The sequence below is a fragment of the Buteo buteo genome, chromosome 22, assembly GCF_964188355.1.
Source record: "Buteo buteo chromosome 22, bButBut1.hap1.1, whole genome shotgun sequence".
NCBI lineage: Eukaryota > Metazoa > Chordata > Aves > Accipitriformes > Accipitridae > Buteo > Buteo buteo.
In genome coordinates, this window is record NC_134192.1 from 23,849,729 (window position 1) to 23,862,717 (window position 12,989).

A 12,989-nucleotide genomic window follows, 5' to 3' on the forward strand; every position below is an offset into this window, starting at 1 on the left:
CCGTTTCCTCTCGTGATCAGCAATCCATCTTCGCCTGAAGAACAGTTGACATCTGAGGAAATTTGCACAAGCCAGCACTTCCTGGGAAACAGAGACCATTCCCACTAGCAAGTGACTGGGGCAACCACAATTAGAGATGCTTCTGCTACACATTGTCCCCAAACATCATTAAGCTCATCTGCCTCCCTGGTTTGTTCACAGATTTAGGAACTTTCTGCAAGTTTCTTCCCTCTTCCCAGCACATTAAAAGGAGAGGACTGTAGAGCAGTTCTCAGGACAGAGAGGCCATGAGAGAGTCTTCTTTTGTATGACTAAACTCAGTTGTAGGGTATTTGATGCATCTAGAATGAGATGAAATCAAGAATCTTGGCATGTTAAGCCCACAAAAATGAATATATTGTGTAGCATTCGCTACATATCAAGGTGCCACGCTTAGATCACGGGTCGGCCCGGACCAGGGAAAGAGACAGATAACACACACAGTGTGAGCGCCAACTTCCGCCTTTTATTGCGCAGTTAATTCCTTTTATACTAACAAGGGGAGGTGGGGTTACAGGTACATCCCAAGGCTGCGACTAACCCTCTAACTTTCTGTGACAACGCGAGATCTTCCGAACGCTGACCCCTACATTATTGTTTATTCAAACTCAGAATTAATGGGTCAATACAAAAGTAAGGAACTCTTTTCCATAATAAAAACCTGAGTATGGTTTGTTTTTTATAGACCTTTACCAACTCTGAATTTTTTAGTGGTTTTTGCAATGAAGGCGAGTTTCCAGTATTGTCTGGCTTGAGACTAGCAAGACTTATTTTTCAGTGGTGATCCTCTGAGGTTAGAAATGAGGAGACAAGATCAGACTACCTTTCAGCCCTTCCAACCCTGCTTCACACCAAATGTTTTCTGAAGCTTACACGTCTTGGTGAAAGGAAAGTGGAAAACAAAAGAATCTATTTCTGCTTAGTCTCCTGTCCTCAGCAGGCTTCTCAGCCCATCTACAGGTGTTCCACAGACACCATTCCAGCACCTCAGACGTGTTCCTTTCCTTCCATTTCCACACTCTCCTTCATTTAACCTGTGGGGTTTTTGTCCTATTTCCCAAATCAGAAAGAAGGATATTCCATGGTTCCTCAGCATGGCTGTACAAACTAGTTTATTAAGTGTTAGAAATTCAGTTCTTGCTCATTGTAAGATACTTTATCTAGCCTGGTATCATAAAAGAACATGAAAATTAATGCCTCTGGCAAGAAACACCCCTGTTTTACCCAGATGGAGCTCAGAAGCTTTGGTACTGAAGAGAATTAAGAATTGTGAAAAAGGGCAATCAGTTGGCACAGTTGCTGTTTCATGCTTCATTATACAGCTAGTCCCATCTTACACTCTTTTCTTGTCTTTTCTTTTAATTCAAAGTTGTTCTGGTTTGGTTGTCATGTTGAGTCAAGTCATCTGGCTGCAAAAGAGAAAGAGAAATAGGAATTCTGTTGAATGACTTTTGGGCTGCTTCTCCAGAGCCAGCTGGTCACTTCTTGCTGGTGGTTTTCCTCTCCAGCCAGGGGGATCTTGCAGACAAGCGCGTCTTGGACGGGGAGCTGATCAGATGCTGCGACTGTGTTGGTAGGCAAGAGCAGCGGGTACTGAAATGGATGGCTGCAGGCTGTAAATCAGACTGATGTGGGCAGAAGATAGCCTACATGATCTGACCTGGCACAGAAGAGCACCCTGCTAAACAGGAAGGCAACGGTCCTCCACTGCAATCTCGTTGGGCAATGCTTATCAGCAGATGGGTGGATGGGAGGGACACCAGCAAGGAGCAAGAAAGTAGAAAGAGCCTGAGGCACTGTCTGAAAGAGGAAGGACGATGGAATAAAGTCTTAAAACCAATTAAATAGCTGCAGACATCTGAAATCAAACCAGAGAGGTTTAATACACTTCACTGAATCTAACAGCCACAGATTTGCAATGTGATTTAGGAACGCTAAGGGAAGAGAAGAGGGAACAGGGAACAGTCAGAAGTTATTAACACCAGGAAGAGAGAATAATTATTGGAAGTGATACTTTAGGTTAGAACTGGAAATAATAGTACTAAATTAAAATATAAAGGTCATTTGAGAGTAAACATTGGAATAACTTCCTGATAGAGAGGGGTCCCAAGCAGATTTTGGTTTCTAGGAATTAGATATGTGAAGGAGCTCCTGGACAAAACTCAAACACAAAAAGGAAGCCTACAGAGGGTGGAAGCAAGGACAGGTAGCCTGGGAGGAATACAGAGAAATTGCCTGAGCAGTCAGGGATCAAGTTAGGAAAGCTAAATCCCTGAGAGAATTAAATCTGGCCAGGGATGTCAAGGGCAACAAGAAAAGCTTCTATAGGTACATTGGTGATAAAAGGAAGACTAGGGAAAATTTGGGCCCTATCCAGGAGGAAGCGGGAGACCTGGTTACCTGGGACATGGAGAAGGCTGAGGTGCTCAATGACTTTTCTGCCTCAGTCTTCACTGGCAAGTGCTCCAGCCACACTGCCCGAGTCGCAGAAGCCAACAGCAGGGACTGGGAGAATGAAGAACCACCCCCTGTAGGAGAAGATCAGCTTTGAGACCATCTAAGGAACCTGAAGGTGACCAAGTCTATGGGACCTGATGAGATGCATGCGCAGGTCCTGAGGGAACTGGCAGATGAAGTGGCTAAGCCACCATCCATCATATTTGAGAAGTCGTGGCAGTCTGGTGAAGTTCCCACTGACTGGAAAAGGGGAAATGAAAAATAAGGGAAAAAAGGAAGTCCTGGGGAACTACAGGCCAGTCTCACATCTGTGCCCAGCAAGATCATGGAGTAGATCCTCCTGGAAACTCTACTAAGGCACATGGAAGATAAGGAGGTGATTGGTGACAGCCAACATGGCTTCACTAAGAACAAATTGTGCCTGACAAATTTGGTGGCCTTTTACGACGGGGTTACAGTGTTTGTGTATAAGGGAAGAGCAACTGACATCATCTACCTGGACTTGTGCAAAGCATTTGACACTGTCCTGTACCACATCTTTGTCCATAAATTGGAGAGACGTGGATGTGATAGATGGACCATTCGGTGGATAAGGAATTGGCTGGGTGGTCGCACTCAAAGAGTTGTGGTCAATGGCTCGATGTCCAAGTGAAGAGCAGTGATGGGTGGCATTCCTCAGGGGTCGGTATTGGGACCGGCACCGTTTAACATCTTTATTGGTGACATGTATGGTGGGATTGAGTGCACCCTAATCAGTTTTGCCAACAACACCAAGCTGTGTGGTGAGGTTGACGCGCTGGACGGAAGGGATGCCATCCAGAGGGACCTGGACAGGCTTGAGAGGTGGGCCCATATGAACCTCACGAAGTTCAACAAGGCCAAGTGTGAGGTCCTGCACATGGCTCAGGGCAATCCCAAGCTCAAATACAGGCTGGGCGATGAGTGGATTGAGAGCAGCCCTATGGAGAAAGACTTGGGGGTGTTGGTTGATGAGAAGCTCAACACGACCTGGCAATGTGTGTTTGCAGCCCAGAAAGCCACCTGTATCCTGGGCTGCATCTGAAGAAGCGTAACCAGCAGGTTGAGGGAGGTGATTCTCCTCCTCTGCTCTGCTCTCTGAGACCCCACCTGGAGTACAGCATCCAGCTCTGGGGCACCCAGCACAGGAAGGACATGGACCTGCTCAAGCAGGTCCAGAGGAAGGCCATGAAGATGATGAGAGGGCTGGAGCACCTCTCCCTTGAAGACAGGCTGAGAGAGTTGGGGTTGTTCACCTGGAGAAGAAAGGGCTCCAGGCAGACCTTATCGCAGCCTGCCAGTACCTAAAGGGAGCCTACAAGAAAGCTGGAGAGGGACTTTTTGCAAGGGCATGTAGGGATGGGACAAGGGGTAATGGCTCTAAACCAAATGCGGGTAGATTTAGATGAGCTGTAAGGAAGCAGTTGTTTACGGTGAGGGTGGTGAGGCACTGGCACAGGTTGCCCCGAGAGGTTGTGGCTGCCCCATCCCTGGCAGTGTTCAAGGCCAGGTTGGATGGGGCTTGGAACAACCTGCTCTAGTGGAAGGTGTCCCTGCCCAGGGCAATGGGTGGAGCTGGATGATCTTTAAGGTCCCTTCCAACCCAAACCATTCCATGATTCTATGCATATGTGGAATGTGTGTCTATGCTTAGCTGAAGCTGATGGGTCAATTTTGCATGTTTAAATTTTAAGGGAGAAATCCTTTTTCCCATGGCTGCTCCTTATTTCTGTTTCTTGGGAAGTGGGAGTAATGTTAGGAGAAAAGCAAGTCCCACGGTTTTGCTCAGGCTTCAAAGGTTAATGTTTTTGCTGAGTATCAGCAGAGCAACTTTTCTGAGATACTTTTTAATTGCTTTGCAATATTCACTGTTTGCATTGCCAATTTTTTTTTGCCTTGTAAACTGGAGGAAATGAAATCCAGGGCTGTGTAAGATCTGCCGTAGTGCCAGGAGACAAAACCACCCTGGTAAAAGTGCATCATCCGCTGCCTGCGGTGTGCGCTGGGCTGTGGTGAGTGGGACCAGGGATTTACTCTCCATCTCAGAGCAGGTGCAGAGACATCCTGGTGCCCTCTCCAGTCCTGCACCCAATTCAGGAGGAAACAGGAGTGTTTCGTCCTGCAAAATTTGACTTTGACAGGCATGGTAATAAAGACGACTTGTTTCCTATGCATGCTTCACTGCATGAAATATAGTAAAACACACGAAGGGCAATATATTGTGCTCTGACTGCAGAGTAGCTTTTTTGATCTACCATTAAAACTCATCTTTACTAGCCCATTAATTTTACTGCTGCCGTTGGATGTTATTTACGCAGCTTCCAGTGCACTTTTTACTTTCTGATCGAAAAGGCTTGTTTCTTGCCTGTCCTTTGTCCTCCATCTATTATCTGCCTAAGAATGATTTTTATTTTTTTTTGAATGAGCAGAATATGAAAAAAACATGTAATTGGTAAATGCATTATTTATTGTTTACCACTACAGGGAAAGAATATCAAACTGCAGAAGCTTAAAGTGGATTTCAAAATATTGAGTATCACATAACATAATAAATAGGGGGGGGAATAAACGGGTTTTGGAAGGATATTGCAACACTGGTTTGACAAGAAATGAGTAAAACTACAACAGCCTGTGGTTAGCATTTTTAACAATGGGACTAGATTACGGTAAGTGTAGTGATTAGTGAAAATATCCAGTCACTAGAAACATTGCTGAATGAAAAAATAAGACTTGGTCTACATGGGCAAAGTCGTGTGTGATTTGTTAACTATTTCAATTCACAGGCAAAGAGACTTGGCACTTGCTGTCTAAGAGGGGCTGAGCTGAGATTCTTCACCCCCAAAATAGTGTCAATCTCCTAACCAAGCTGAGGAAGAGACCTGGTGGTTTCAGTTGGACGAAATGATCAGTTCCAACTGAACTATTCTATTCTAAAGCATATTCATGGCATTTTATGTGCATGGCCTGTAAAGGACAATTTGAGCATGTGTACTAAACAGAGTTTATGCTCGGCTGGAAGGAGGACACTCCTCACTCCATCGTTGGGACAGCCAGATGTCTTCCATTGCAGTCAATGGAAAGTTATCTTACGTCGTCTGTCCACGTAGGCTTTCTGCGTGATGTGAATTTAACATGTGTAGCAGGTTCCTGATGGGCAGCTTTGGAGGTTGCAGTTGTCTGTCCCAGGACCAGAGACATAACAGGACTAATGTGGTCTCCTTTGTGATTTGTGCTTTGTGCTTTACACAAGCCCTGGATGTGGAAGACATCACAATTTTTTCCCAATTTCTGCAATTCCTGTTTCCCACAAAGGTTTGAGACTGTGCTGATATCTTGTGCCCCACGGAGCGCTCGCTGAGCACCCATCGAGCATGAGCAGCCCATCAGTATTTCAGCTCGGGACCCAGCGGTGATGCTTTCTCCCAGGAGTACCGTGGGTGAGCAGGCACCGCTGCCTTCGCTGGAGCAGCAGGAGAGTTACAGCTGGGCTGGACTGGGCTGGGAGCATTTTTTATTGTGGGTGGACATCAAAACACCCACTGCTTTTGAGCTAATCTAGAGCAAAAACCCGTTCGTGAAAACTCTTGCAGGTGCCCATTGGCAGATGCTTACACAACAACTTCTGTAAAATCCCCTGGTTTTAAGTTCAGTGGAGAACTTTAACCAGGGACTGGTGGTTACACATGGAGCTGAGCAAGGAGGAAGCATAAGGGGAGGAAAATTGTGATCCTCTTTAGTTCATTTTTCTTCTATTTTAGAGAGATTCTTAAATCGACATATGTATGCCCTACATGATAATTAGCTCACTCAGTAGAAGCCCAAATCAACTTGTAATCCTGCAGACAGCATCAATGCACAAAATAGTTGAATCAGGGAAGAAAAACAGTCATATCCTTCCCCAGTGAGGGCTGGGGTTTGGGTTTTTTGTTTGTTTTTTTAAAAAAGGACCCACTCCTCAGCAGATCAGATAAGAGCAGCCCGCAGAGAGCAAGCAAGTTATATAACTGAAGGGCTTGATTCACAGCCTGGGGAAGGCACTTTTGGGGCTGATCAGAAGATTATGGCCAGCCTGAACCAGACACATTGTTAGGGGGCTGAGACTACGCCTAATTAAATCCAAGAGGAAAGCATGGGACAGAAGTATGGGAAGTTTTGAAGCAGTGGGTAACAATTGGATGAGAGCAAAAGCAGCTCAGTGTGGGCGTATATACCATACAACTCAACTCTCTGACCAAGAACGTGAATTATTTTCAGGCAGTTCCACCAGTGACATTCAGGAAATAAGAGGATGTAACTATTAAAGCCCAAACTTCTACTATTACGTAAAACTTCCTGATGATATCTTCCACTATCTGTTCTAGAAGCTGAAATATGAAAGTGTTGTAGGTGGACACCGGTAGTTCTAAGAGCATCTTTTCACAGATTCCTGGTATATAGGGTCCCCTTATCTGAATATCAGATTTGAACAAAGAGCCTACTTAAGTATGTCATATTTCATCAGGGGGGTTTCTCTTGACATTTTTCCTTTTAAATCAACAAAGGAAAAAAAAAACAACCAACAAGTTGAGCACTCAAATGCTCAAAGAACAGGAAATTTCTAATACTATTTCCACTGGTGATTTTAACCAAATTACTTCGCATATCTGATGATCCGTATTGATCATTCTCATGCTGAATGTCTCAGGTTTTGTTGACTTAAATTCTCACCATAGATTTGCATACCCCAACCTTGCATTAGTTGTTAGACGAGGCAAAATGTTTATCTGTTGTTATGTTGCCATCATGTGCTACAGTTTACTTTGATTCAAAGTTGATTGGTTTGGTAATTTTCTGTTCAAGTTGGCATTAGCTGCCCTGATATTTTCACTGGTTGACAAACCCCTCTGCCCAGGCATGGAGGGGTGTGTTTAACCACCAGCACGGCTTGCAGCCTGCTTCCTCCTTTCTCCAAGAGCTTGATTAGGCTTTTGCTGTGTTGGTTTTGCTTTTCTTTTTAATGATAAACTTTCAAGACCTTATTTCTCTCCCCCTTCATGCAGGGTCCCTCTAATACCAAAGCCAGTTACTGTCTTTGCAGACATTAGAATTCCAGGGCTGCTGAACTCCAAGAATGCCCACCAAGTGATCTCAGCCTAGACATCGACATGGGGCTTTCCTTGTATGAACCAGTCAGTAACAGCATCATCCTCCCGATACAGATTATTCAAATTACCTAAATGTAGTCCAGAAATCAAGGGATATTGTCCTACAAAGAAATAATAAGCAAGATGCTCTTTGCACAAAATAGCAAAGATGTTCTCTGTTCCAGAACTGTTGCAAGTTGAGATCAGAGTACAGAAGCTAGGGACAGTTAACTACTCTCTTCATTTAAATGTCTGCCACGTAAAGCACTGCAGCAATTGCAAATTAAAAAGGGAAGTGTCAAAAATAGAGACCACTTACACTGGATGCGGAGCCAGTGCACATAGTCACAGGACAGATCTCAGTGGCAGAAGCCATTCTGTAGATTGGCACACCAAAAAAATGACACAACACTGCAGCAAAATGATGCTGGCTCATTACTCAGAGCCTGCCTTTATCCCAGAAGTACTCCAGTCGCTGCTCCCTGGCAATGCAGCACATCTCGGGTGCGGAGCGCCTGCAAAGTTTCTGAGAGCCAGAAGACCAGATGCATGATGACCCTTCTGAAACATGGTGACGTTCCTTCAAGCTCATGTTGATTCCAGATTGTGGATCAGCTTGGATGTGCACACATATGGGCACGCAGAAGGCTGGACACCACAGCTCTGCTCCCATGTCCTTTCTCCAAGCCTCTGCTTAAGGCAATCAGGGTGTTCATAGCTCCTCTTCCCACTGCTGACTGTCCTGGTCATGTAGTGACCTACATCCAGTGGAGACAACTGGCCTCTCTTCCCAGCATCTACAATAGGGCAAAATAACCGTCATGTGCAGAGCTTCCAGGCACACCAGGCTATTTACCACGGGTTGTCCTGGTAGTTCATGTGTAGGACTTGAAGAATGAGTTTTCTCCTGGGAACCAGCTTAGCCAGTCATATCCTTGTGTTTCCCTTGTCTTTCTAGGGTAAAACTGTGAATAAGAACAGATTAGCGTAGGTCCAACCCTGATAAAATGGAAAGATGCTGGTAGTTAAAGGAAGTAATTAAAGGGTTAAGCCCATGGTGGTGTATGTTTAATCAGCAAAGATTAATTTTGCAGGTTTTAGCTGACCTGGTATTTCTTCTTAATAAAAGAAGAAAAACAAAAACCCCAAACAACTTTGGCAAATCAGGCCATTTTAAATGATCAGCTTTTCCAGAGGTGTAGATCGCAAAGCGCCGATCCCTGCGGAGCTCCAGGGATGGCCCCCGGGAAGCGGCCGACCACCTTGGCTGGTGCGCAGGACTCCGTCCCGCAGCCCCGGGGAGCCCACGGGATGCTCCGGGGCTTGGTCAGCATCGTGGACACCTCCTGAAAACAGAGCGTATGGACCACGGGGGTTTGAACACCGTGTTAAAGTCCCTGAAGCAGCCCTAGCAGGGGGCAATCTAGTGCTAAGGAGAAAATCTGTGTCTGACTTCCACGTGGGTGCATTTGTACGACTGACGTGGAACTGTTCTGGTGAAGGGTAGGGGTTTGTATCTTGATGGGTATTTCCTCAGAAAAGCCTTGGCTGGAAGCCAGTCGTCAGGGCCTGAAATCTTTTTCAAATACCAGTAGATTAACATGATCTCTGATGTTCTGTGGTAATTTACTTGACTTATATTGTGTCATAGATATTATCTGGCCGTTCCCAAATACATAACAGCAAAGTATATCAAATGATGCACTAGATAAATACGGGTTTAGTTAATTTTAAAGTGTCTCTTATCAATGTTAAGATTCAGTAATGCACATGAATTTGCCTTTCAGTTTAGATTTTTAAAAATTTCCAAGTATGTCCTGGTTTCAGCTGGAATAAAGTTAATTTTCTTTCTAATAGCTGATATAGTATTATGTTTTAGATTTAGTATGAGAAGAATGTTGATAACACACTGATGTTTTCAGTTGTTGCTAAGTAATGGTTAGACTAAGTCAAGGATTTTTCAGCTTCTGATGCCCAGCCAGCGAGAAGGCTGGAGGGGCACAAGGAGTTGGGAGGGGACACAGCCAGGACAGCTGACCCAAACTGGCCAAAGGGGTATTCCAGACCAGGTGATGTCATGCCCAGTATATAAACTGGGGAGGAGTTGGCTGAGGGAGGAATTGCTGCTCAGGAACTAACTGGGCATCGGTTGGCAGGCGGTGAGAAATTGCATTTGTATATTTGAATTTTTATATTATTATTAATTATATTTTCTTCCTTTCTGTCCTATTGAACTGTCTTTATCTCAGCTCACAAGTTTTACTTTTTTTTCTGATTCTCCTCCCCATCCCACTGCAGGGGGGAGTGAGCGAGCAGCTGCATGGATGGAATTAGACCGCAACAAAGTGATATAAGCCCTGAAATACTTCTGATGCCACAAATTGACATATATTCATGATCTTTATTCCATTCCCTTTCCAAAAAAAGAAAGCCAACTTGCATATACTATTTCTGGCTTTGTGGATCAAAATTTCTCCATGGAAATATTTTGTTTACTGTTGAATTTTCCAGGGACAAGTTTGTTTTCTCATCTTCCAGAGAAAAAGAACCCTGGTAGTTTATTTAATCAGAAAAGTCTGCTATCAAAAAAATGAACATCAGAGAATTAAATCACTATTTAATTTTTTAAAATAATTTAATTACTATTGTGGGTGGGAAAAAACTGTAACAAAATCTCTGATAGACTATTTTTATTTTTAAAAACTAGTATGTCAGAATATTTTTTTACAAAAAAAAGTGGTAAGAAGCAATAAAGCTAGTGTCAGTATCTGAAACAAAACTAGAAAATCGAAGCACAACCTTTTGTCAGTTTGAAGGTAAATGCTAGTTAAGATTACTTGGACAGACTCCCAGTAACCCTAATTATGAAGCCTAAAGTCACTGCTGACCTGCAAAGACCCTCATGCTCAGTTCCAGTCTAAGCACCAATAAATGCACCTTAGGTCTGTCCCATTCTGGAAAAAAGTATTAGAATGATAGAATACTTTGGACAGATTTGCATAGAATACAGATTTCACATCGGTTATAAAAAAAACAGGAGAATTAATATAATTTCGCAGCTCCTGATAAATGAAGCCTCCAGGAACGGGAAAACATTCTACTGCTTTTGCCTGAAAACATGTCATCCACAAAGCAACACTGGACGTTTCTCATTTCTTGACTGCTATGTCTGCAGTGTGACTTGTGAAATAATGGAAACACAGCTTAAAGAAACCTGTATCTCACCCATCTACTGAAGCACCCCTTGTTACATGTACAAAACAGGAAGGGGAAGCAGCAACCGGCTCTATCAGGACAGCATCTCCTGACAGCGTGGCTATTCTATTTATTACAGGTTGACATGTTGGAACCATAAAAAACCCCGAGGAAATCCAGCTTTTCAAATCAGCAGTCCAAAAGTCGTCATGATGTCTCTAACTTTTCTCTTTTCTAGGGTGGTTAACCACACAAGGGACTTAGGGTGCCAGCCTGCAAGTCACCAGGAATCCCTGCCTGCCGTCGAAGACGGCAAGAGCCGCAGGTGTTCGGCACCTGGTAAAGCCAATCCCATAACCCCCGCAGAAAGGTAAAAATTCAACCCGTATCTTTTACAAGCACATGTGTAGTGTACTTGTATGGAGTATGATCGGCTGATTGCACGTGGGCCGGTTCCCATGGCTTGCTGAGGTCCGTCACCAGCCAAACCACAGCGACAGGATGTCTCTGGGTCCTCGTCTGAGATTTTGGCCTGACAAGCCCATCCTTTCATTTTTGCACAAGGTGAAAGGATCGGGGCAGGTTAAAGGGTCCCTAAAAGCCCTACTTCCAGAAATTTTCCCTGGTAGAAGACCTTGAAGTTACTGCTCCCTGTCCCAAAGACCTCTCCAAACCCAGGCGTGGGTCAGTCTAGGGGAGACTGGAAGTGCACCCAGCTGCAGGAACATCACGAGGATTTTCGGCTGCAGCACCCCAGGGTGCCTGGGGCAACGTGGGCAGCCCCCTACCTGTGCCTGTATCCATACCTCTGCGGTGGGGGCCACGCGCTCTGCTCTGCTTCTCAGAAAAGGCAGCACAAACTCTCACCTCTTGGTTTGCGCTTTGAGTGGAAACCACATGAACCCCGTCTTCTTCGATGAAACAGAAACAACATTGTTCCCTGGCTGATGTCTTCTGTCATTTCCCAGATTAGTCAGCCATCCCCATTACTGCCTCCTTTTGTGAAGACAGATTTGTTTCTGTGAAAGAATAACACGATTCTCCAACTATTTAGGCTAACAGTGATGGGATTGCTGAATGCTGTCCTTTCAGTCATTCCTGGTAGTAATTTATTTCATTTGTCTCAGGAGAGCAAGTGCTTTATTCCAAAAAAAATGCTAACTAGAGACAATGCTGAAGATGTCCTACCATCTCACCCAGCTTTGCATCTTCTCTCAGTCCTCTTTTCCACAGCAGCTAGTTAAAAAAGATTGTATTTGCAGTAGGATACAATGAACAGCTTCATGATCTGAGAGAGTGACAAGGGGTGGGTTTTCTTCACAAAAAGCTCCCCAGCTCCATTCTTCTCCCACAGAAATCAGGGGAATGGGGAGCTTCATTAGTCTCCTATGGCTGGGATGGAGCAACTTCTCACAGCTGCCAGTGAGGGCCACACATATTAACATCAGTTCCTAAAAACCAAGTGGAAGACAGGGCCCGTGCTGGAACTGTGATATCAAGTCTCTGTGCCAGGTCCACGGAATAAACGCAGACACATCCTGCAGGGTCTAGGTGACAATAAGGGATGGTGCCCTGGAGATACAGGTCCTCCCAGGTGGGAGCCCTCGCAGGAACTGTTATAGCGAGAATAGAGCAGAGAAGGGATTGCACATCCTTGGCAAGAAGCAGAAATTGCTTTTCCAAATAAGGCATCATATTTGCAAGCTTGACGAAGAAGGAGGGAGGCATACCCATCTGACTCCGGCCACAGACACCATCATTTCTCGGCATGGTTTTCTGCCCCCAAACACACTGACTCAGCCAACCTGGGGACTCGCTGTCTCCGGCCTCGCTGCCGCTCAGAAATGGAGGGGATGACCCTGGCTGAGCAGCTCCCACATGGGCACAAAGCAAAAGCTGCTTGTTTCAGAATGACTATGGGCTGCCAGACATCAAGGCACAGAAATCGTTGCATAAAAAAGACTCTTCAACTCCTCTCACACTCAGGTGACATCTCCAAACCTTCCATTTCTCTGCAACTTTCCCATCCCTTTGCAATGGGAGTGCCCTCCCCATACCTGCTAGGTCCAGGACCACCGTACCAGTGCGCTCCCTTCATTAACCGACACCAAATGCTTTCTGTGCCCCATTCCTCCTTTTTGTCCCTGGATTTTCTCA